Here is a 23,946-nt window from a genome sequence, read left to right as displayed (position 1 = left end):
CAGTGTTTGTGACTAAGTGGCTTGTAAAAAAAAGACTGGACATACCCCATTTGCAATACATTGTGTTGTCTACTATTGCAAATGGTATGCCATCATGGGCTACCATACGGTCTCAAAGGCAACGTAACCAATCTGGCGAATTTCAATGTGAAAAAAATGAAAAGCATATATTTGAATCTAACTTTTGAAAACACCATAAAACCTGTACATGAGGAGCACTGTTATAATCGGGAGACTTCTCTGAACACAAATATTAGTGTTTCAAAACAGTAAAACGTATCACAACAATTATATCGTCAGTGTAAGTGCCATTTGTGTGTGAAAAATGCGAAAAAATCCACTTTCACGGACGATATCATCGTTGTAATACATTTTACTGTTTTGAAACACTAATATTTGCGTTCAGCGAAGTCTTCCGAGTAAAACTGTACCCCCCCCCACCATGTACAGGTTTTATGGTGTCTTGGAAAGTTACAGGGTTAAATATAGTGCTAGCAACTTAAATTCCCTATACTTTCAACCTGGGTTGTCAGACAGGTTCCGCAAATTGGAATTAATAAAATGACCTAATTATGTAAAATTATTACATAAATATATATGTAATTCCTGTGATGAATAAGATGATTCTGGAACCTCCAAGGGAAATTCCAGTACGTCCAGACCTATTACAAGGCCCCTTGACACACCAGGATCCTCAAGTTCTGGTGTTGATGCGGGAGTCCATATTAGTATAGGCATCCCTGAGACGGTCATTGATATCCTATACAGGCTTTACAAAGCTTGACATGCTTTTGTCTGTTGGAATTACTCCTCGTTCAGGCCTTGAAAGGTTCTGTGTTATAACACTCTAGAGGAGCACTTCATATAGGCATTGATTGAAATCATTCCTCCACTGAGTGTGGTGAAGCCAATATGTGATGTACCACTGGTCTCTCAGGCCCTGACTACACCATTATTCGAAACTCTAGAAGGAGCTTCCATGGTGGTAGCACAGAAAGTGTTGGTGGCTGGTACCCCAGCAATGAGAATGGGTGAACTCCAGGCTTGATCCTGTGAACCCCGTTTCACTACTTTTCAACAGATATGGTCGTCTTGCATTTGGCACCTGAAGATCCTGCCTATGGTGAATGCTTATCTATGTCATTCTCTACCTGTACTGAAGGGTACCCATTGAGCATTGATGCCCCTGGTGCTTTGCTTCATGTAAGCAACAATCGAACTCAAGCCTCCACTGAGGGTGTTGAAACCAATATGTGACGTACCACTGGTCTCACGGGCTCTGACTAAACCATCATTTGAACCTCTAGCAGGAGCTTCCATGATGTTGGCACAGACGTTGCTGTTGCGGGTGGCTGGTACCTCAGGGTGAATGTGTGAACTCCAGGCTTGATCCTGTGTACCCCCATTCACTGAATTTCAACAGGATATGGTTGTCTTGCATGTAACACCAGAGATCCTGCCTAAAGTGAGAGCGTTTCAATGCCATTCTCTGCCTGTACCAAAGGATTTGGGGCATTCTCCACTAGTGCTGTTGCAGCTTCTCGTGGGCTTCCATGGCAATGGGCTCTGCTGAAACTTTGTAAAGTTGGCATTTGGACCTCTTTGAACTAGTTTGTCCTGCATTACATATTGGACATTGAAGCAATTAATGAGGCACAATTTGGACGTCACGTCCGTTCTCTACCTGTGCGAGAGGGTATCAAGGCACTCTCCTCTCATGCTGTTGCAGCATCGTGGGTTTCCATGGCAATGGTTTTAGCATTTGAACCTCTTTGGACATGTTTGTCTGGCATTTCATACTGTTCGTTAAAACAGTCTATGATGCACAATTTGGTACTCAAGTACTTAACTCGGTTCATTCTTCTATCTATGTTGAATTAATCTGATTATTTGATTGGCTATTCTGTCCCTCCCTTTGTAAGCTTGGGTATTCCCCATGTGTATATGCTGCCATGATTAGTCAGGAAAGTGGAAAATGTATTCATACTTACCGTAATTTTCTTTTCCTGGCTATTATTCATGGCAGCATATACTGCCCACCCATTAATGTCTCTATTTATGTACTGTAGAGCTTGTAAACTGACTGAGGACCTTAGGGATGCAGCCTCCTTTTAAAACCTTGGTGTTTTTCCTGTCCTATTGGCTGTAAGGGGAGGAGCTAACCCATGTGTATATGCTGCCATGAATAATAGCCAGGAAAAGAAAAATACGGTAAGTATGAATACATTTTTCACTTTATTTTTATTTATTTTAAAATTTGTATTTATTTATATTATATTTATTTATTTTATATATATATATATATACATATATATATATAATCAATATCATTCTGCTTGTATTTTGATATTAATATATATAATTATATATTAATAATAACATACACATATAATGATCTAAGCATATATTGTTTTATTTTAGGCTGTGTTTGAACTCTTTTTTTACATTTTACAGGCAGCAGGGGGAGTACCTGCTATTCCAGGCACTCCCCCTGCTGGCAATGCTGTGGGTGACTATGCCGTCCATGTGATTGAGGTCCTCGCAAGGCGTGGGAAGTACAAAGGACGGCGGGGGCGTACTATACCGCCCGCCGGCATTTAGAGCCTGTTCCCCAAGGACGGCATAGCATGTCCGCCGTCCTTAAGGGGTTAAAGGGACAGTGCAGGTATCTATATAACTTTAAAGGGACACTCCAAACCCCTAAAGCATTGTAGCTTGCTGAAATGCTTTGTGTATCCTCTTTGTAAAATTAAACAAAATAAGAAAAAAAAGTGCAGATTTTAATAGAAGTTGTCACTTTTATAAATTAACCTTGTTAACACCCTCCTGGCATCAAGAATATAACAGTTTGTGTTACTTCCTGGTTAGTTTAGCTCAATGGAGCTAAAGACATGAGGCAGGTAATTGCCCAGAGCTGTGATTGGACAGCCATAGAAAGTCTGGTTTGGGTAAGAAGGGGGTGAGGGATGGCTTGCAAAATTCTCAGACAAGAGAATTAATATTACATATGCCACCAATGGAAAAAATGCATAATTAAATGCATTCATGTCTTCATTCAGGGTATATCTACTAAGATTTTTTTTTAGGTATGTAATATGTTTTGGCCTCAATAAAGAGGCACAACTTTACTGTAATGGAGTGGTTTTTATGTATAGGCCATGCTTCTGAAGTCTCGCTGCCATATTCTCTACTAGTTGGGAGATAGCTCACTTAGTTTATGCACCCATAGCCACACCTACCCTGCATGTTGCCCACACACTTCCTGTAAAAAGAGATGTAACCCCTTAAGGACGCTGGACGAAAATTTTCCGTCATTGCAGCACTCCCCTTAAGGACGCTGGACGAAAAATTTCCGTCCAAAATGAAAATTAACCCCTGATTGACACAATCGCGGCAATCGTGGGGTTAATGTTCCTGTAGTGTGTCTCCGTGTCAGAGGCACACTACTGCGGGCAGTTTCACTGAATCAGCCCATGTGATCGATCTGACCGTGAGTACGAGCGATCACAAGTGCTGCAGTGAAACCCGATCCGTTTCCATCCAGCTCCATGTGAGATGTGAGATGTGAACTGCAGAGAGACAGATTGGTGCTGATCTGTCTCTGGCTGTAAACAAAAAAAAGTTTTAGCAATAAAATCCCATCCCCCCCCCCCCCCTCACCTCTTTCAAATAAAATTAAACCCCTTCCCTGCCCTTTGATCACTGCCTGCAAACACACCCTTCACTCACCAATACTACGCACAAATGTACATCTGAATTTAAAAGACAACACTACATCCAAACACACCCCTGCACGCAATTACAAACTTTACATACAAACACATCCCCTTAATCCCTTGATTAAAACACTAAAATTATATACAAACACCAACTCAATACACAAAAGCACACCTGTATTTAAAAGCCAATACTACATACAAACACACCACCCTGCATTCAAACGCAAACACTACAAACAAGTACACCACTGCATTCCAATGGTAACAGTACATACAAATACACCCCTACACACAGACATATACTCTATACAAAACATGCTTACATTCAAATTCACAAACACTGCTCACAAATACAACCCTACAAGAATGGCCAAATGGTAGAACCCCAGCTGGCATAGCATCATGGGAGTTGTACGACAGATGGGTATCTATCTTTTCTCCACTCTTGCGCTGTAAGGGAGACCCCAAAAAAATTCTTGCACCACAGCCCTCTCTACATTAGTTCTATCACTAGGTTGGGGTGGAAGCCGTGATTGCATGCCAGGGAGCCCAGGGTCCAATCGATATTAAAGACGGCCCTGCATGCACATACTATCAAATACACGGTACATCTACACCAACATATATATTGGTCTGCAGGGGGCCCGGTCCTAATTTTTCCCGGGGGTCCAGGCTATTGTCAGTCCATCCCTGCTTTGCAGAATACCTATCAAACTCCACATGCTCTAAACACCCTTTTCCTTTACCCCTTAAGGATGAACCTAGAATTTGTGTTAAATGTTTTTATTTTCATGGTAAGTAGTGGCAGACATATTGCAGTGTAATATAAAGGCATATGGTTTCCTGCGAGCGGCATAGAAATCAAAGCGAGCGTACAATGATATAGAAAGAATATGCATATACTTTGCAAGATTATATATATCTAAAGATTCCCTTAACAGCCGCGCTGAGAATAAGAGGCATCGCCATCGTCCCTTACTTAGAGGATTGGCTTCTGAAGGCAGACTCAAAAGAGCAACTGTTTACCACTCAGGGTTTTTTTTTTTTGGGGGGGGGGGGGTGTTGAGGTGGTTTTCAAGCTCACAGTTGGCTAATAAATGACAAAAAATCTGAAATGTTGCTTATCACAAGGATACTGTTTCTAGGCCTTTTCGTGGATTCAGTAGCTCTGAAAATCTACTTACCAAGAGAGAAACTAAGAAGAATAAAAAAGGAGATTTGTACGGTTCAAAGAAAAGATCACTGTGAAAGGGTCCAAGTACAGATCCCTGAGGTTCCCCACTGGTGACAAGCCCATGCTTTGAATATATTCCATTGAATACAACCCTCTGTTGCCTGTCACTCAGCCACTGCCTTACCCTTTCAACAATCCAAACTTAAATATTGCAGTTTATTGATAAGCCTTCTGTCTGCAACAGTGTCAAAAGCTTACTGAAATCTAGGTAAGCAATATATACTGCACCACCCTGATCTATTATGTTAATTACCCAGTCAAAAAAATTGATAAGATTAGTTTGGCATGATCCTGAAGTAAACCCATGTTGTCTCTGATCTTGAAATCCGGGTGTTTTTAGATGTTCAACAATCCTATCCCTTAACATGGTTTCCATTACTTTCCCTACTACTGAAGTAAGGCTTACTGGTCTATAGTTGCCCTATTCCTCCCTACTACCTTTCTTTTAAATGGGCACAACATTCACTAACTTCCAATCTTCTGGGACTACTTCTGTTAACAATGATTGGTTAAATAAATCTGTTAATGGTTTTGCTAGTACACCACTAAGCTCTTTTAATAACTTTGGGTGTATTCCATCAGGTACCATTGACTTATTTGTCTTTACTTTTGACAGAAATAGAACCTCTTCCTCTGTAAACTCACATGTAACAAATGACTCATTTGTCCTTTTTCCTAACTGAGACCCCTTTCCTTAATTTTCATCTGTAAATACTGAACAAAAATATTCATTGAGGCAGTCAGCTAGACCTTTATCCTCTTCTACATACCTTCCTTCTTTTGTTTTTAATCCTTGTTTTACTTTCCTTTTCTCATTTATGTATCTAAAAAATGTTTTGTCCCCTTTTTTTTTCTGACTGTGATATTTTCTCTTCTGTGTGTGATTTGGAAGCTCTTATAACTTGCTTAGCCTCTTTCTGCTCTAATCTTATAGATCATTCTGTCTTCTTCAATCTGTTTTTTTTTTTATAATTACTAAATGCTGACTTTTTGTTTGTTACTATTTTGGCTACATCTGTGGAGTACCACAATGGCTTCTTGAACTTTTTGCGTTTACTGACAAGCCTAATGCAATTTTCTCTTGGCTTTAGCAGTGCAACTTTTAAATAATCCAATTTCTCTCGGACTGCAGTTAAACTGCTTCAGTCTGATAATGACTCCTTTACACATATTCTAATTTTAGAAAAGTCTGTTTTTGGGGGCGGAGCCAAGCCACAGAACTGAGCGGTCGCATGTCGTCCGAGCTCCGAGCTGAAACAAGCCTTCAAGACCTTAAAAAGGGACTAAAATTACCTCCAATACTCAGCAAACTACCCCAACACCTGCCCCTCATAAGATGGGGAGGAAAATAAAAAACCAAGGCCTGAACAACCGAATATGGGCAGGAGTATCGGTGATTTGTGGCGCCAGGCCAGGAGAAGCACTGAGCCCAAAATGGCCGACTGCTCAGACGATGATACAGACGTCTCTGAGGATTTCTCGCTGGGAACGACTGAGGGGAGCATAATGGAGCGGAGAGTGCCGATCCCCACCATCTCTCACCCAGACACTGCCCCGGTAACGACCGGGATCATGAGGGAGCTACTAGCGGACCTCCGCAAATCTCTCCAGGCAGACATGGCACAACTTCTGCAGGGCCTGACGAGCCGCATGGGCGTCATCGAACATGACACCCACCAAAATACCCAGAGCACAGCCCAATTACAAAAAGCGGTGAAAGAACTGCAGGCCCAACAAGCCAAAACTGACCAGAGGATCGCGGCGGCGGAAGATCAGAGGCGCCGACTAAACCTCAAAATCAGAGGAATCACGGAGGAAACACCAGAGAAGGAACTCCCGCACTTGATGCGGCAACTCCTCACAGCACTGCTGCCCCCAAAGCAGGCAAAACAGATAAACCTGGAAGAAATGTTTCGTTTGCCAAAGCCGATTAAAGCACCGACCACAGCAACAAGAGACTCCTGGTGAGATTTCAAAGCACAGAGACAGAGCAGCTATTATGAGTGCTGTCCGAAACCACTCACCGTATCACTTTGAGGGCATGCAGTTGTCGTTCTATACGGACCTCTCAGGGTTCACCATGACATGGAGGAGGTCACTGCAACCTTTCACGTCCCTGTTCCGCTCCAGAGGCATCACATATCGATGGAAGCTACCACATACACTGGAAATCCAGCAAGGCACAACGGTACACAAAGCCCGAGACCTCCGAGACACTACTGCCCTATTACCTGTGCTAGGTCTGCCGGAAGAGGCTCTGGCCACAGCACGCCCGCACACCGCAACAACTCATACCCACACCTGGAACCCCGAAACAGCGCTTCCCTTTGTACCCCGGGAACCGCAATCAGAGGCAAATGACACGGCCACCAACCGGGAGTCAGGCAGAAGCCGGCAGAGACCGTCGTGAACCGCACTACTAAGATGGGTTACTAAGCCCTAATTGAAAACCCGGAAGTTCACTTTGACTCTCGCAAAAGGTTTTTTCCCTTTTTTTTGTTTGCAGTATTTTCCTTCTTCTATTTTACCCAGTACGAATCACAGGGCCCACAGCGAAACAGGAGCCAGATTGCGCTGCCCTCAAAAGTCCACTCACCTTCAGAGACTGTCTCCGAGCACAAACCGGGAGCATCGCGTGACGGCACCACAGGACATAAAGGTACCCACGATGGGAGTCGGCTGACTGCTTCGTGCAGACATGAAAGACCCCTACAGCTCTAGACGCTCAGCAGAGATCCATGCACGACATAGGGGGCGAGGACTGGACAGTACGCAGATCAGCACTTAAAATATTTGTTGGGGATTGTTAAGTAGTACAGTGGTCTCTTCGAATTCATGTATGGTTTCCTTATGTTTAAGGGAGTGTTCTTAGTTGCTTTCATTACTCACGCTGCATCTGTGATTAAATGCTAAATAGTGCAATTATTAGCCAAACCTGTCACTGGTACATACAAAGCGGTTGTTATTAGAATAGAGCACCTTGATCAAGCTCATTCTCTTAATGATCCAAAGCGACGCTGATAGGCTCTGCTGTAAAAGCTTATGTTTCACCGTCTGTTTGACTAGGCTAACACCCTCAGACCCTTTAGTTTAACACTGTACCCATTATTTTTTACCTAATTCCTTGTCTTTACATACGCTCACTCTCCCCCTCTCTTGACGAGACGTCTTGTCGACAACCTATGGGGACACCTATATTCACTCTAATACTCCTAAGAAGCAATATATGTTCAGTATTGTAAGCTTACAAACCACGATGAGCACCGCTACAATAGATGCCAATACTCAGTTGGTTATTTCGCTTGTTTTTTAGATTTGACGCAAATGTTTATAGTTAACTACGCTAGGAATTTCAGAACCTTTAGTTTAAAATTGTATCTATGGGGCGGAGCCAAGACCTCGAGCTGAGCGGCCGCACACCGCGTGAGCTCCCGCAAGTCCTGATAATCTTTGGGGGATCCCCCCTCATCCAGAACCCCAATCCCGACGAAACCAAGCCACACTGGTTGGGGGCACAGTGCTGATTCCTCAGACCCCTTACTCGTGCAGACAGGGGAGCGGGTGGCCGCGGACGAGCGTTGCGGCCTGCGGGCAACAGAGCTGGGGGAAGGCGGACGATTTCCCCGCTCTAAAGGTGCCGTGCAGATAAGCTCCACTCCTACCCCCCCCCCTTTGGACCGGTGGGGGTTATCCCTGTCCCCACTGGTCGACCATATCACACTCACCTCTTGAAACCTGGTGGCCCCCTATACACTCAACATGGCGGCAGTCCCTGAGAGTGAATCTCGCGGCAGCCACACAGACGCTGTCCTGCAACAGCTAGACAAAATCTTTGAAAACTTATGGCTAAAACTGCAACAACGCATGAGGTCTGGTTTGCAGGAGCAGGAAGCAAAGGAGACCGGGCAGGCGCGGTGCAACGGACCCCCCCCCAAGCAACCCTAAAGCACGAGCGCCCACCCATACTGCTAAACACCCGCCTGGGTTGGGAGCCCATCGAAGTGTTGCCTCTCGGAAAATAACACACAAGCCGAGGGGAGTCCACCGTCAGCGACACACACCACACAAAACAATCTGCCCTGGGAAGGGAAGATAAATGGACACTAGAGTCTGTGGACTAGCACTGAAGGGCCAGCAAAGCCAGAGGAGAGCCCCACCACACAGAGCCTCACCGAACAATCGTGTGGTCTATCCAACTACCCTGTTTCTACACAGCAAATGGGCACCACTAGGCCCCCCTCAAGGCAAGATACAAAGGAAGGTAGCATGCAGCCCTCCCTCTGACCATCTGCACGACACCTGGCTGTCATCAGGAGCAAGGACATCGGGGAGAACAAGCGATGACTTTAAAACAGGAAGGGAGATGGACTGCCTGAAGCCAGCCTGTGGTATTGGTTGACCCCTTGCCGACCAAAACACTCACACCACCCTGTTTCATAGTGCAGGACTCTTGATTGTTTCATATTTTTGCAGCTCTAGCATAATGTGTTCCCAGTAGATCTCCTATATTAAATGAGTGGGTATAAGCTGATACCAGACCTACCATACATATAGCACAGTTTGCTTTCCCTTTGTATAGGTACCACTCTGCACCTGTTTTTACCCTCTACCACTCAAAGTCCCTCTAATATGGGCAGAGATGCAGGTTACCTGTGATGTTCCTTTATCTTACCCTAGCTTGAATCCATACCCAGTGGGATTTATAACAAAACTAGAATAAGTCTATCATGGGCTCAGCATGTTAACTTGTATGTACCTCTAGCTTAATCAATTTGCATGTCTTTGCAACTTTATTGTTCATATATTGTCTTACAACGAATAAGCTTGTTTAATTTAAAAAAAAAAAATGTGCACTGTTTCAATGCCATAACTGTACGATAACGGTGATATGTTTAGGCTTACAAACGCTGTTGTGGCGTGGTAAGCTGTCTTCTATCTTTCATGCACGCAAAAATAAAGAATTTAAAAAAAAATTGTATCTATTATCTCGACATACCTGTTCCGGCTCTAGCCTGATATAAATATATAAAAATGTGCTGTCGTATCGTATGCCATGTTAAACCTACTGTACTTATTGGTCTTGCAAATGCTGTTGTGGCATAGCAAGTCAAAATGTTAACTGTCCTTACATGCACAATAAAAAATAAAGAATTAAAAAAAAAAAGAAAAGTCTGTTTTTCTAAAGTCTAAAACTTTTGTATTTGTGTGGTGTGACTCCGTCACTGTCCTTATATTAACCCCTTAGTGTCCAGACCATTTTTCAATTTTCTTACCGTTTGGGACCAGGGCTGTTTTTACATTTCTGCGGTGTATGTGTTTAGGTGTAATTTTCCTCTTACTCATTTACTATACCCATACATATTGTATACAGTTTGTCTCGCCATTAAATGGTCTTTCTAAAGATACTATTATTTTCATCATATCATATATAATTTACTATAACAATTTTTTTTCTAAATTATGAGGGAAAGAATTTTAAAAATCATTTTTTTTTTTTTTTTTTTACTTTGCCCCGCAAACTCTGCTACGCATCTACAACCACCAAAAACACCCGTGCTAAATAGTTTCTAAATTTTGTCCTGAGTTTAGAAATACCCGATGTTAAAATGTTCTTAGCTTTTTTTGGAAAGTTATAGGGAAATAAGTACTTTGCTATTTCCAAGCCTTTTTTTTTTTTCCAGAATTAACGCAAGTTACATTGTAAGACTGATATCTGTCAGGAATCCTTGAATAAACCTTCACATGTATATATTTTTTAAAAGAAGACAACCTAAGGTATTCAACTAAAAAAAAAAAAAGTTTTTTTTTTTTTTTTTTTTTACTCAAATAGCAATTTAAGAATACATGTACTGAGAACTTTAAGGGTTACTACCAAAGAACACACCAATATATGTTCAACAACATCTACTGAGTACAGTGATACCACCCATGTATAGGTGTGTTGGGTTCTCTGGGGGCTAAAAGACCTTATTTGGAGGGTACGCATTCCAGTTTTCCAATTTGGAATTTTCACAGCCGGTCATCATGCACCCATGTCCTATTTGGGACATTTTTTAAGCTGGCCAATGATTTTACCCCTATTAAACCATTTATTTTGGAAAAGTAGACACCCTAGGGCATTTCAAATGGTGGTATTTTAACACTTTCCATGCACTAATTCATTTTTTTGTCTTATTTTTCTCTCAGGTTGTACTTTAGGCATGGATTCTCAGTTCTTATGTGTTACTGACAAAGAACACCCCAATATGTGTTCAGCAAGATCTCCTGAGTACAACAGTGCCCCCAATGTACAGATTTTATGGATTTTGCAAACTTACAGGGGTCAAATGTAGGGCTTTCACCTTTTTAAGGTTTGCACATTGAAATTTGCCCGATTGGTTTGCTGGGCCTGAGACCGTATAGTAACCCAGGAATGCAAATTAATCCCATCATGGCATACCATTTGTAAAAGTAGACAACCCTCAGTATTCAAAATGGGGTATGTCCAGTCTTTTTTACTAGCCACAAACCCTGGCCAAAATTATAATTTATAAAAAAAATTGGCATTTTTTTCACACATAAACTGACATTTCATTGATGATATTATCAGTATAATACATTTTACTGCTCTAAAACATATTTGTGTAGAGTAATGTCTCACAAGTACAACAGTACCCCTCAAGTACAGGTTTTATGGTGCTTTGTAAATTGCTATTTGCTAGATTGGCTATGTTGCCTTTGAGACAGTATGGCAGCCCAAAAATTAAAATTAACCCCACCGTGACATACCATTTGAAAAAGCAGACAACCCAGGGTATTCAAAATGAGGTATGTCCAGTCTTTTGTAGGAGCCACTTAGCCACAAATGCTTTAGAAAGTTAGCATTAATATTTTTTTTTGCTGGTGATTTCATCGTCGTGATAAGTTTTACGTTTTTAAACACTTATATTTGTGTTCATATACAATATGTGTATATTATAATTTTTTTTTACTTTTTAGCAGCATGGGGGCTCAGGCAGTCCCCCTGCTGGCACCTCCATAGACCCCTATTGCGGCCATGTGATCATGGTGATCACATAACCCTGGGGGGGCCGGAACTTCTGCAGGGGGAATGCTGGGGTCTCCGGCAGTCCCCTCCACCCCCCGACTGTGATCGCCGCGGATCGCCTGTCCAGGTAAGTCCAGGGCTCCTATTTGCAGCGAACCTCCTAGGTACATCCGCAGTCCTTAACAGCCGTTTTTTACCTAGTACATCTGCGGTCGTTAAGTGGATTTGTATTTATAACGTCATTCTAATTGGATTTTGATTTAAATATATATGTATATTAATATCAAAATACAGTTATAACAAATGTCAACCGGTATATAATCTTTTTTTAATGTAATTTATTTTTTCCCAATTTATTTATTGATTATTTTTTTTAATATTTTATATATATATATATATATATATATATATATATATATATAATTAATTAACATTATTCTAAGTGTATTTTAATATTAATCTATATATAATTATATAGATTAATATTAAAATACACTTTTAATAATGATGTATATAAAAGTACTTGGATTATATATATCTATATCTATATCTCTATATCTTCGAAGTACTTTTATAAACTTTTATTTAACTTTTGAAACGTTTTTGCAGGCACTAGGGGCTCAGGCAGGCCCCCTACAGGCACTGCACAAGCAGTCTATTCCAGCCATGTACAAAATTATTAATTGTGTTGGCACTCAATTACTGGGTGGTGCAGGTATTGGAGGTATTCCCCATCAAGGACCTCGATAATATATACAAAAACCGTCAATTAAATACCGCACTCGTATGCATAACCATATGCATAAAAATAAGAGAATCTGTAGTTAATATGCAAAAAAGTGAAATTGATTTATTATACACTAGTTATCTAAATTAATTCATCAACAACATGTACAACACTATTGTATTTGTCACTTCATGCAAAATACACTTGACTGCTGACCCATTCTCTTTATACCTTCCCATTGCCCTCCCAATAAAACACCACACACTTTTCTTGTGGATAAGGGCAACGGCCACAGCTTTATTAATTCAAATTCAAAACCAATAACCATAACCTGTCAGTTGTTGGGCGGTTAACCCAACAGACAGTTCTCCACCTCTTTTTTCCAAGAGCCTCAACAGCCGACACTTGCCATCAGCCCTTGTGCAGTCTGTTGTCTCCCCAACTCGACTCTGTGTCTTTCTCCTTTACTTCCAGTTGCACTGTCCAGGGATCCCGCCACCGCGATTCCACTCCCTGCGCGCTACCCCGCGCCGGCATCGCGCCGCCCCGCAGACACTGCAGCCTCCACTCCCGATTCTAAACCCACATTGAAGATGTCCAACCCAATGGGAGATAAATGAACCCTGTCCTTTCTCATAACATTAGCATTATTCCCTTCTAGCTCCACATGCCTAATAACCAACCCTCCCAACCGTCGCACAAATCTCGCAATAGTCATATTGACCTTGCGACGGCAGCGTTCCAAGGGCCTACCTTTTCCCGAAACCCCCAAAGCTGGACGCGGAATTATCTCCGACCATATTAGGGGTCAGGTCCTGAAAGAGGGCAAAAAACCTAGCCAAATCCTGCTTCATCTCATGGATCAAATCAATTGACCTCCTACGGCCAATATTATTCCCACCCGCGTGGAGCACTAACGTGACCGGTCCTGACACGTACCGACTAAGCTGTACGCACTCAGCATACATCTGATACCACGACAAACCCCTAATACCCCTCCAACGAATTCGCACTAACTCACATGGAAACCCCAGATTACGCCCATATGGTCTGGCTTCGGCCCGTCTAGCCGCCCAATAAACATAGGAATGGCCCAGGATCCATACGTATCTGGTAACCACGCCTGCGAAAACAGATAACACAAACAAGAAGAAGAATGGGGAGTCGGTTATAACATATGAGGCCGAACATACAACTGAAAACGACCTGACTGCCACCTACCCAAACGCTTAAGCGCATCCTCCTGAAAGACCATTATACTGGCTTGGGTCGCTGCCCCTATGCGAAAGGAGTGGGTAGTGTAAGAGGACGGATCCAACCCCACTCCGCTCACACAGGACCGCAGCACCCGCGAAAATTGAAAACGACTCAGAGAGGACCCCTCCTGATGAAGAAGGGACCCCTCTACATCTCCCCGTGCTGCCAGGAACTCTCGGACCGACCCGACGGGACAAAACGAACCACCCGTCCTGCCTATGCGAACTCGCGCCCCCACTCCTTTGGAGTCAGTCTTAGACCGTCGAATTGACAGCACCAACCCATGGTCAGAGATCAAGACGTCCGACAGAAGCAGCGCCGCCGGCGCCTTGGCCCGAGGGGCCACCAGTTCCCCGACCCGATGGGCCCCAAAAAAGCATAACAGAAACGCCACCCGAAACAGTAGAACCTCGTACCCCGAAGAACAGACTTGCGGCAGAAATTATAACAACCTATAAAGCACCTCGAAGGGGAGAGGTCGTCGAGCATCAGGACGACAGCTCTTCTTTCAACCCTTCAAGGCCCTCACAACGCAGAAGGCCTTCGTCGCATCCTGCCAACCAAACCATTGAAATAAAAATGAAAGAGCGGCCAAGTGCCGACCTGCGATAGCCACCGACTTACCTGCTGCACATAAGTTCTCCAGAAGAGCCAGCATGTTACGCAATCTCCCCGCCTCCGAGGCAAGATCTTCCCTGGACCCCGCACTACACCACCGTTGCCAAACCAACACATACGCAGACCACGTGGACTCCGATAACAAATCCCTCACCATACGCCTCAGATGTCTGAAACCAGATCCCATATGTCCCTCGGGCAAGGCGTCCCTGTGTGTGACGCCTCCGGAGCCGCCTCTCGAAATCGGTCCCGCTGAAACCGAGACAGAGTCGGCAATCACGTTCAAGGTGCCAGGAACGTGACGCGCCACAATCCATACATTACGTTGCAGACACAGCAAGACTAATCACCTAAGCAGCGCCAGCACCGGGGGAGAGGCAGACGAGGAGCGATTGATCACATGCACCACGCTTAAGTTGTCCGTGTGAACAATCGCCTTACGATTGGCAAATTCACCACCCCACAGCTCCACTGCCACCACAATGGGAAAAAACTCCAGGAAAGTAAAATTACCCATGAGCTCCCTACCACGCCAGTCCTGAGGCCAAGGCTCCGCACACCAACGTCCCTGGAAGTATGCCCCGAAGCCCACCGACCACGAGGCATCTGTAAACAATTCCATGTCCATATTGGAAATAGCAGACCGTAACCAGCAGGACTGCCCATTATATGTCCCCAAGAACGAGCTCCAAGTCTGGAGATCGTCCCGGAGTCGCCCAGTGATGCGTATAAAATGAAATGGTTGGGCCACCTCGACCGTCGCTAACGACAACCTACGAGAAAATGCCCTGCCCATGGCTAGGACTTGACACGCGAAATTAAGGTGCCCCAACAAAACCTGCATTTGGCGCAGCTGGACTTTCTTCGCGCCTTTTACCCGATCCACCAGACGCACCAAGTGCGCCAGCTTATCCTCAGGCAGCCGAAACACCATTTCGCCTGAGTCAATTTCAATCCCCAGGTACGACAACACCCCAGCCGGCCCGACCGTCTTACCCGCCGCCACCGGCACGCCAAAATCCGACGCCACTTTTTGAAAGGACTCCAGTAGCACCGCACATTCCCTGGATCCACTTGGCCCCACAAACAGGAAGTCATCCAGGTAATGGGTCAGAGATGTCAGACCCGCCACCTGGGAGACCACCCATTCCAGGAACGAAGCGAACATTTCAAAATACGAACAGGAAATGGCGCAACCCATGGGCAAACACATGTCAAAGAAATACAAACCTTGGAAATGACACCCCAACAAATGGAAACAGTGCACCGGAAGGAGGCGAAACGCCGCTTCGATGTCCGACTTCGCCAATTGGGCCCCCGTTCCAGCGTCCCGCACAAATTCTAGCGCCCGATCAAAAGAGGCATACCTGACCCTAGACACCTCCTTATCAATCCCATCATTCACCGATCCGCCCGAGGGGTACGACAGGTGGTGAATGAGGTGAAAAGTGTCCGGCTCCTTTTTGGGAACCAAGCCCAGAGGAGAGATCCGCAAATTGGGAAACGGCAGGTCATCAAAGGGGCCCACCATCCGACCCAGCCGAACCTCCCTCTCGAGCTTGTCTCCTAAAACGGCTTCCTTCCCCACCACCGACCTCAAATTACCTGCAAAGGTCGGTACGGACGAAGGCACAAAGGGGATCCAAAACCCAACCGAAAACCCGTCCAATAAAACTTGCGCTTCTCGACGTCTAGGATACCGGTCGAGCCACGGCCGCATGCTTTCCACGCTCATCGGCGTCCTCCGACCGAGGTACGTCGTCCTTACCCGCGCGGGGCCCCTGCTTCCCCTTCTTAAAACATCTCGAGGCCGGGTGAGCCCCGCCGCAGTGCGAGCACTCATGTCGAAATCTACAGGACCCATACCATCGGCAATGGCTCTCGTTAAAGAGCCAGCATATTCCTTTTCGCGGTCCCGCCGATGCTCCAGCGTGCGCGCCGGCAGCTCCCTGAAAGGGGGCCGGGCGACAAGGGGTCATCAGCAGCAGCCATAGGCTGCCATCCTGCACCCCGAAATCCATCCCCGGACTCACCGCCATTTTCTGGCGAAACTGCTGGTCGTAACGAAACCAGCACTGACCCCCATAAATTTTATAGGCCCCCCCAAATCAAATGCAGATATCCGAATAATGACGGGGCCCGCTCTGGCCACCGCCGCGAGAGAATACCCGAGTACTTACAGAAGCCCTGGAGCCAATTCCCAAAGGTACGCGGCAACTGCTTACCTTTTTCACCTTCCCCCATCTCCCCTCGCCGCGGCCTGTCCACCGATTCACGGTCCGTAGAGACCAAGGAGAGGAGATCCACATACTCACCCCTTAGAATTTTGTCCTTGACGTCCACAGGAATGTGCATCCCATGGGGTGACAACTCACATCCCGGCAGGCACGGGCGCGCTACGCCCGCCACGCCTGCTTGACCGACCGCCCCGGGTGAGGGTGTCGGTTGTAAAACTCACTTGCAACTGTTCAATCATTTGAAGGGACATTAATAGCATATCTAGTAAAGCTTGCAAACTTCTACCCTTTTTTACTTTGTCATCTTTAAGCTGCATTAATGAGGGTAATACTTGAAAAATGTCCTCTAGAAACAGTGCATCACTTATATTTTCGCCCAACTTAAATGGACCTCCATATTTTTTAATCCAACATTTTATAAATTCTTGAAACACAGAAGGGAAAGAAAACAAAACAGGGGAATCAACGGATCTGTGTTCAGCATTTAAATCAATAGGGTCACTTGAACTAGTTTCAAGATTACCTATCCTATTTGGAAACTTAAAGAAAGACATACTTACAAAACGAGAATCCTCCCGACAACTGAGTACACCGTGTTCTCCACTGCAAAAGACACGACTAAACCTCCCAAGGACGAGGCCCCCAGAATGTCGGTTTCGGTGATACTTCAATTTTGATAGTTATGGCTCGCTTCAGGTATGATGTGGACCTTTACCGACAAAAGGTCACTCCGGGTCATTCTAAGCTTAGCGTGTCTTTATGCAATCTATAGCTATATACGGAGTAGACCTTTCCGTTTCCAAATTACTTATAAATACTGTTTTCTTTAACCATTCTAGATGATATTTTTGATTTATCACTAAAAATAGTTCAGTGTCTGCAGACCCAGAAGGCACTGTAATAATATTGTAATAAATGAAACAATGACTCAAATAAATATAAGATAAAAGTGTATTGGATGAATGTAACAGAATGCAAAAATAGTCAGTAAATAATTAATCTTACCAAAGTTTAGTGGCTTACAGCATGTATGATGTCCGTGTGCAAGTGAGAATTTGAATGTATGCCTGAGTGAATGAATGTTAAGGAATGACAACGTCCTATCCTTTCTCCTTCAGTTAAATAGCCATTTTGTTCTCCATAAAGCAGCCCCCACCTGTGTGATTTTCCTAAAAAGGTTTTCTAACTTGTTACATGATGTAATGTATTGCATATCTAAGTTTGGGATATTCCCTAAATGGCTCTTGCCTGTAATTAGCTTACGAAGTGTTTTTGTATACATTTAACTGACAGCACATGTGTTTGTTCTAATTTAACTTTAACCTTGTGGAAATGTCATTGAAAGTGTAACGTTTTTCAAATCTAAGCAAAAGGGCCTGCAATATTTCATACACCTATTGTACATTAGTATTAAATATATATACATATATATTGCAAACTGCACATTAAATAATGATCCATACTCCACAGAGGGTACTGAGGGAAAAGGGCCGGGAAGCCTATCCAGGACAGCCCTCAACAAACTAACCACTTCCCACTGCCCCTGCAACCCTTGCCCGCTACCTTGAGCACCCTGTCCTACCCCTGACCCCCCTGCCAGCGCATCCCAAGCGCTAGCGCAATACTCACTGGGCGTTGGGGCAGGACCTGGCCCTGGGACTCCATGGAACTCCTCAGCATCCGATGCTGACTCTGTGCTCCCTTCTTTCATAATTTCCGGGGACCCGCGGTCAGTGGCGGATCCAGAGCCTGATCTCGGGAGGGGCACTTAGGATTATTTTTTTTAAATAATCTACATCACAATAACCACTACAGCTCAGTGTAGTAGTTATGGTGCCAGTAGTGCCAGGATCCCACCCCAGAGTAAGTAGTCATACCGTTTAAGAACAGTTTGACAACTTACCTGGGGTCTGCTGGGATATAGGGCATGGGAGAAGTGGTGTGTGTTAGGGGTGAAGTGTGTGTGAAAGGTGCAGTGTGTGTGTGAGCGGTGAAGTGAGTGTGAGTGCGTAAGGGTGGCAGTGTGTGTGTTAGGGGGCAGTGTGTGTATGGGGGCACTGTATGTATGTGTGGGGCAGTGTGTGTATGGGGGGCACTGTGTGTGTGTTTGGGGCAATGTGTGTATGGGGGGGCAGCAGTGTGTGTAGGGCACTGTGTGTGTATAGGTGTGCAGTGTGTGCGGGGCAGTATGTGTATGGGGACAGTGTTTGTGGGACAGTGTTTGTGGGACAGTGTTTGTGGGACAGTGTTGTATGGGGACAGTGTTTGTGGGGCAGTGTGTGTATGGGGGCAGTGTTTGTGGGGCAGTGTGTGTATGGGGGCAGTGTGTGTATGGGGGGCAGTGTGTGTATGGGGTCAGTGTGTGTATGGGGTCAGTGTGTGTAGTGTTTGTATGTGGGGCAGTGTTTGTGGGTCAGTGTGTGTATGGGGTCAGTGTGTGTATGGGGGGCACTGTGTGTGTGTTTGGGGCAATGTGTGTATGGGGGGGCAGCAGTGTGTGTAGGGCACTGTGTGTGTATAGGTGTGCAGTGTGTGCGGGGCAGTATGTGTATGGGGACAGTGTTTGTGGGACAGTGTTGTATGGGGACAGTGTTTGTGGGGCAGTGTGTGTATGGGGGCAGTGTTTGTGGGGCAGTGTGTGTATGGGGGGCAGTGTGTGTGTGTTTGGGGCAATGTGTGTATGGGGGGGCAGCAGTGTGTGTAGGGCACTGTGTGTGTATAGGTGTGCAGTGTGTGCGGGGCAGTATGTGTATGGGGACAGCACTGGGGGGGCACTGTATGTATGTGTGGGGCAGTGTGTGTATGGGGGGCACTGTGTGTGTATAGGTGTGCAGTGTGTGCGGGGCAGTATGTGTATGGGGACAGTGTTTGTGGGACAGTGTTTGTGGGACAGTGTTGTATGGGGACAGTGTTTGTGGGGCAGTGTGTGTATGGGGGCAGTGTTTGTGGGGCAGTGTGTGTATGGGGGGCAGTGTGTGTATGGGGGCAGTGTGTGTATGGGGTCAGTGTGTGTATGGGGTCAGTGTGTGTAGTGTTTGTATGTGGGGCAGTGTTTGTGGGTCAGTGTGTGTATGGGGTCAGTGTGTGTAAGGGGGAAGTGTGTGTATGGGACAGTGTTTGTGGGGCAGTGTGTGTATGGGGACAGTGTTTGTGGGGCAGTGTGTGTATGGGGACAGTGTTTATATGGGGACAGTGTGTATATGGGGACAGTGTGTGTATGGGGACAGTGTGTGTATGGGGGCAGTGTTTGTGTGTATGGGGTCAGTGTGTGTATGTATGGGGTCAGTGTGTGTGTGGGGTCAGTGTGTGTATGGGGTCAGTGTGTGTAGTGTGTGTATGGGGTCAGTGTGTGTATCGGGGCAGTGTGTGTAGTGTGTGTATGGGGTCAGTGTGTGTATCGGGGCAGTGTATGTTGGGCAGTGTGTGTATGGGGTCAGTGTGTGTATGGGGGCAGTGTGTGTATGGGGTCAGTGTGTGTATGGGGGCAGTGTATGTTGGGCAGTGTGTATGGGGGCAGTGTATGTTGGGCAGTGTGTATGGGGGCAGTGTGTATGTTGGGTAGTGTGTATGTTGGGCAGTGTGTATGTGGGGCAGTGTATGGGGGCAGTGTGTATGTGGGGCAGTGGGTATGGGGGCAGTGGGTATGGGGGCAGTGTATGGGGGCAGTGTATGGGGGGCAGTGTATGTGGGGCAGTGGGTATGGGGGCAGTGTGTATGTGGGGCAGTGTGTATGGGGGCAGTGTATGTGGGGCAGAGGGTATGGGGGCAGTGTGTATGGGGGAGGGGAGGAGGGCTTTTTAATAAAAAAAAAAATGTATTTAATAAAATATATTTATGTCCCCCCTCCCTTCTTACCTTTATTGAGGAGGAGGGGGGACATTTCTGGATCCCTGGTGGTCCCAGTGGGGAATCCCTGGTGGTCCAGTGGTTCCAGTGAACTCTAGCCCGCGCTTCAGGTGGTAACCGCGGCAACGCTCCAAATCTCGCGAGAGGAGGACCCGGAGGAGCTGCTGGTAACAGCTCCCGGGTCCTCTCTCCCTCCCCTTCCGGTCGGCTGTCAGTAATGTGCCTGCAGACCGGGGAGGGAGATCAGTGATCTCCCTCCCCGGTCCGCAGGCACATTGCAGGGCTGGCGCTTGGGCAATGCCAGCCCTGCACTAGCCGGCAGGGGAGAATCTCGGGGGGGGGCAATTGCCCCGTTGCCCCCCCCCCTGCATCCGCCAATGCCCGCGGTAGCCTGCTGGGCCCTTCCGCGGTCCGGGTCTCCTCCTTCCGGGTCCCACTTCCGGCGCACTCTGCAGTCGCACAGCCTTGACGTCCGCGCTCCTCCCCGCGGCAACGTCACGTACCCGCTGTGCGTGATGACCTCCTTAGATGGCGCACGCTACGTGCCGTGCGTGCCGACGTCACTTCCTGTGGAGCCGGAAGAGAAGCGAGTGGGCTGCGCGATCTTCCGGTGATGCCGGCGCCATCTTCCTCACCGCCATCTTGGGCCTTCTCCACTCCGACCGGCCGGGATCTTCTCCGCCTACCTCCTTCCAGCGCTGGGGACGTTACCACCGTCGTTACCACTGGGAGACTTCTCCGCTCACCGTGTCGCACCGGGCTCGGCGATAAGCGCGACGGAGGCCGCGACCGCCGGGCCCTCCGCCCGCCAGCTCCATCCACCGACACCGTCTCCTCAGGGCCAGTCCCAGGGACCGCCGTAACACCGGACACCAACGCCTCCAGAGCTCCCCGACCATGGGAGACCTGGTATTCCTGCAGCAGCCTCAGCAGGTCAGGTTCAGCCATGTGGGCCATGCGTGCGGGTATGTGGAGGGGGGGCACAGGGTGACAGGCTGCAATTCAGGGAACTAACAAACTTTCTTTTTTCTAAATGGGGCCTAATCCAGCCAGCACAGAAATTTTCACCAGTTTCCTTCAGAGTCTCTGCTGACTGGTAAGTCTCCTCCCCACTCCTTTCCCCAAACCCCATATCTTTGCAACATTGTATACACTTTTTAGCCCAGCCCCCCTCCCCCCTTCCATACATGGGCAGCAGTCATGATCCCCCTTCCCAAGGTGTACAGGGGGAAACTGATAAATCACTATTGCATTCTGATGATCTCCTTCACAGTTCACTGGTTATCTAAACCAATTCATCAAAGTAGGTAAATCACTCTTATATTAGTCACTACATGTATGGTACACAGATAAAAATAAACTCCTTAACAATTCATCTATGGTACAAAAAGCTCTCTCTATATATATATATATATATATACACACACACACACACATCCCAGGCTATGTACAATTATATACAGTAATTAAATACAACGTGTATACTGTGTATAAGTTAATAAATGTTCAGATGGATCCATTCCTTAGTGATTCTCTTTTGAAAAAGGTGTATATATACAAGATTGAAAACATTTTTGAAAGAAATATATAAGTATGCAAAAAAATTTTTTGAAAAGATGCAAAAAATTAGAAAAAGAGAAAAAAAAATCGAATCAATCAAAAATATGAAAAAAGAAAAATTACTAATACTTAGAAAATTCACTATACATATAATACTGAGATGGTTGGATCTCACCAAATGGAATTATGCAATAGCTGTGAATGGTCCAATGATTCTCAAATATGTAGAGAGTAGCATCACTACTCCATAGAAGCCGAGAAGTGCACCAAATGAATTTTCTCCTGGTTGCTGGACATGTGTATCAATTAAGCTTGTCACTCTGTGTCTCCGTTAAGCTGGTCTCGTTGGCGTCCTGTGTAGTGTTAAGGTAATTGCTCGGGACGGACTGTCCCTTCAATGGCTCCCTTCAGGGGCAGTCCGTCCCGAGCGTGCAGCCCGGCGATTACCTACACACTACGCAGGGCGCCAACGAGACCAGCTTAACGGAAACACAGTGTGACAAGCTTAATGGATACACATGTTCAGCAACCAGGAGAAAATTCATTTGGTGCACTTCTCGTTTTTTTTTTGCTATTGATCCAAAAGAAGGCAAAACAACCCAGTTTGAAGCACAATTTTGCAACAAGCTAGGAAAAAAATTCCTTCTTGACCCCAGAATGGCAGTCAGATTTATCCTTGGATCAAGCAGTTATTACCCTACATTGAAAGACTATATCCTTGAATATTCTGTTTTTGCAAGTATGCATCTAGTAGCTGTTTGAACATCTGTATGGACTCTGATCAGGGCCGGATTAACATAGGGGCTGATGGAGCTGCAGCTCCAGGCCCAGGCCCATGGAATAGGCCCATTGATTTTTTTTTTTTTTTACTTTTTTTTTTTTTTACACACTACTCTTAGGGATTCCACCTGGCTTTTATTTTATTGGCACAGCCAGTATTTGAGGCTGCCTGGCTGGTTTCAATATTACAGTGATACTGGCAATACAAATGCTGGTATTTTACTCAGTATAAAGAGATTACTATGCAATACCAGCACTGGCCAGTAGGGGTCGCTGTGTGTGGAGACAGGCAGGGATAGGAAGTTCCAGCATATCCCTCCCTACCTATATATACTCACTGATCTGCAGGGATGCAGCTACAGAGAGTCCAGACAGCAACTCCCACCCTGCAGAGACAGCCTACTGCTTAGGAAAGTAAGGGATGGGGGGGAAAGGCTGCAAGGAGACATACACCGAGACACTAAGGGACATTGGGAGACATTATGACACAGACACATGGGGACACAGAGTCCCCATGTCTCTCAGTGTCCCCATGTCTCCCAGCCAGTGTCCCTGGTGTCTCAGTGACCCCTAGTCTCCCAGTGCCCCCAGCCTGCCAGTGTCTCACTGCCCCCATGTCTCCTAGTGCCTCCATGTCTCCCAGTGCCTCAAGTGTTTCAATGTCCCCATGTCTCCAAGCTAGTGTCCCTTGTGTCTGTGGCCCTGGTGTCTCAGTGTCCCCATGTCTCCCAGTGCCCCCATGTCTCAATGTCCCCATGCCCCCCAGCCAGTGTCTCTAGTGTCTGTGTCCCCATGTCTTCAAGTGTCCCCTATTTTCCCAGTGTCCCCATGTGTCCCAGCCAGAGTCCCCTAGTCTTCCAGTGTCACTGGTGTCTCCGTGTCCCTAGGAGACATGGGGCATGAGACACTGTGATACATAGGATCACTGGGAGACCTGGGGA

The 23,946-nt window shown here is 46.0% G+C and overlaps 1 protein-coding gene across 1 annotated transcript in view; it reads left to right on the top strand.

The window, feature by feature from the left end:
- The window catches only part of LOC134614928 (schlafen family member 13-like), a 113,887-nt gene that overhangs the window by 62,581 nt on the left and 27,360 nt on the right, over positions 1–23,946 (top strand). The gene's annotated exons all lie outside the window — the stretch shown is intronic.

Source organism: Pelobates fuscus, chromosome 1 (genome assembly GCF_036172605.1).
Source record: "Pelobates fuscus isolate aPelFus1 chromosome 1, aPelFus1.pri, whole genome shotgun sequence".
NCBI lineage: Eukaryota > Metazoa > Chordata > Amphibia > Anura > Pelobatidae > Pelobates > Pelobates fuscus.
Note: the sequence above shows the minus strand (reverse complement) of the source record. Positions and strands in the feature narration are given on the sequence as shown.